The sequence below is a fragment of the Entelurus aequoreus genome, linkage group LG06, assembly GCF_033978785.1.
Source record: "Entelurus aequoreus isolate RoL-2023_Sb linkage group LG06, RoL_Eaeq_v1.1, whole genome shotgun sequence".
In the NCBI taxonomy this organism is placed as follows: Eukaryota; Metazoa; Chordata; class Actinopteri; order Syngnathiformes; family Syngnathidae; genus Entelurus; species Entelurus aequoreus.
This window is the reverse complement of record NC_084736.1, coordinates 24,395,660-24,398,159: the sequence shown is the minus strand read 5'-3', so window position 1 is coordinate 24,398,159 and position 2,500 is coordinate 24,395,660. Positions and strand designations below refer to the sequence as shown.

The following is a 2,500-nucleotide window of genomic DNA, read 5'->3' as shown; positions in this document are numbered from 1 at the left end:
GACGTGAGCGCAGGAGATGTTTCCCAGGGAAGATGAAGGCGGTTCTTCTCCGCAGGAGGTGGGCCTGGGGGGATTAAACGGATCAGCCGGTGCCGCATTGTGTGCGCCGAGCAGATCCGGCGGAGACACTCGGAGTCCCGGGCGGAAGCCAGACCCGAGTAGTCGGGATAATGTTCCCTCCCGCCAATTAAACCCTGCCGCTGTTGGAGTGATTCAGCGAGAAGCTCGTTAGACCATCCTGGTGCTTCTTTGCGTCTCACAGATGCTCCGCCTCGTAGTTGATTCTACTTTAATTCTACTTTAATTCTACTTCCAAACTTTTTTTAATGATTTTGTACAATTTTAGCACTACTGTTCAATCAAAATTCAAAGCAATGCAATCTGGTGGACATTTTCTGCCTGCAGTTCAAAACCTATCGATATTACGGTACTTTTCTTATTTTTTTATGTTTTCATTCTTTTTTATTTAGTTATTATTTTAATTCTATTCAATTTGTAGTTCTGATTGACCTATATGTCTTGTCTTTTAAGAATGTCCGCTCATTTTCAATACTCTTGTATTTTGTGCCATTGAATGGACCAGTTGTGGGACAAAAGTGAATATTAAGTCGTGCCAACCTGTCTACAGAATGTGTTGACTGTCTAAAGGATTCGAGTTGTTATGGAACAGATAGGAAAAGCAAACAAGAAATTGACGCACTCGATAAGGAACGATGACGCCCAACAGACATAAAAAATGGCAGAAGACCGGAACTCGGGGTTGATTTTTGGCTTGTGTGTGTCTTGTGTGCTCTGGAGTACATTGTGTCTGCTTGCACGGACAACTTAATTCAACCTGCACTTCTGATAATGGGTAAATAAATTTGTTGTACTAAACTACTTTTGTTGCCTGCTTAAGCTTCGGACAATCCACTACATTAATTGGCGTCACGAACAGGATGGTTTAGAAGCTACAGGTCGACAGCCGCTCTCGCTCTCTCTGTCAGGCAGACAGTGTGCGGCACGCGCGCATCTAATACAAGGTAAGCGTTTTGCTTAAAGTGTAAACATTTTCTGCCTGGAGAGAGCCAGATCGATAAGACTAATTGCTGAATCTATTTTTGATAAAAGATAGGTTTAGTCAGGTTCTCCAAAAACAACCTGGAATGGGGTAAATTATGGTTGGATTGAGTTGTTTTATATGTGATCATTTGTCTGTGTGTTTGTTGAAAACTTGTGGTTTCTTGTTTTTAACATGAGGGGATTGTTGATAGAATTTTGGTGGTTTGGAGTGTAGAAGCATAGACTATGTGAGACGAAACATTTCTCTTAACCTCTTCATCCTCTGTCGTTGCTGGCAGAGGATGCTTCTTTCTGCAAGTGCATCAGAATTAGCCAGAGTTGGATACAGGTAAATTTAAGGCAGGGTTTTGCTAACTGATGTGACATTTGGCCCATACAAATTAATGAAGTCTATGAATGTGCGACATATCTCTCTGTGGAAACTGCAGCGTTGGAAAAGCCTCATTTTGGGTGACCGTTTGGTGACTCCGGTAAAGGAGATCAACTGAGCTCACGACGTTCTGTTTAATTGGCTGCAGTATAGATGGATATTGATCGGGCTGCATATGGTGGAGCTTTGGTGAAGCTTTGGTGAAACTGTATGGAACTGACCAAAACATGATGACTGTAGAGCATTGGGTGATTATCAGTGACTCTATGGTGCTTTTATGCTGTTGCCGTGTATTGGTCAGGGAGTAAAACCAGGGGCTGCTCCGCTGAATGGGTTAATCGCCGTTGTATGAGTAATGATGGGACCTGTGTTTGTTAATGAGACGGCCGATTCCACAAAAGCACGCGTGCATTAGTTGTTTATATTGGTCCGGACCAGGGGGGAGTGGTTTGTGGGATAAAAATGTGTGTTTTTTAAATTTATATATATATATCTGCGTATTGTAATAACATTTGTGTAGTGGATTGTCCGAAGCTTAAGCAGGCAACAAAAGTAGTTTAGTACAACAAATTTATTTACCCATTATCAGAAGTGCAGGTTGAATTAAGTTGTCCGTGCAAGCAGACACAATGTACTCCAGAGCACACAAGACACACACAAGCCAAAAATCACCCCCGAGTTCCGGTTTTCTGCCATTTTTTATATGTCTGTTGGGCGTCATCGTTCCTTATCGAGTGCGTCAATTTCTTGTTTGCTTTTCCTATCTGTTCCATAACAACTCGAATCCTTTAGACAGTCAACACATTCTGTAGACAGGTTGGCACGACTTAATATTCACATTTGTCCCACAACTGGTCCATTCAATGGCACAAAATACAAGAGTATTGAAAATGAGCGGACATTCTTAAAAGACAAGAAATATAGGTCAAAAGGTCAGAAATTCTACTACAATTAATTTCAGGGGTTCGGGTTATATAAATATTTTAATATGTGTGTATACATATATATATATATATACACATCATTATATATATATATATATATATATATATATATATATATATATAT

The 2,500-nt window shown here is 40.6% G+C and overlaps 1 protein-coding gene across 1 annotated transcript in view; it reads left to right on the top strand.

The window, feature by feature from the left end:
* Positions 1-2,500, top strand: part of LOC133652011 (RNA binding protein fox-1 homolog 3-like) — a 1,102,970-nt gene that overhangs the window by 321,397 nt on the left and 779,073 nt on the right.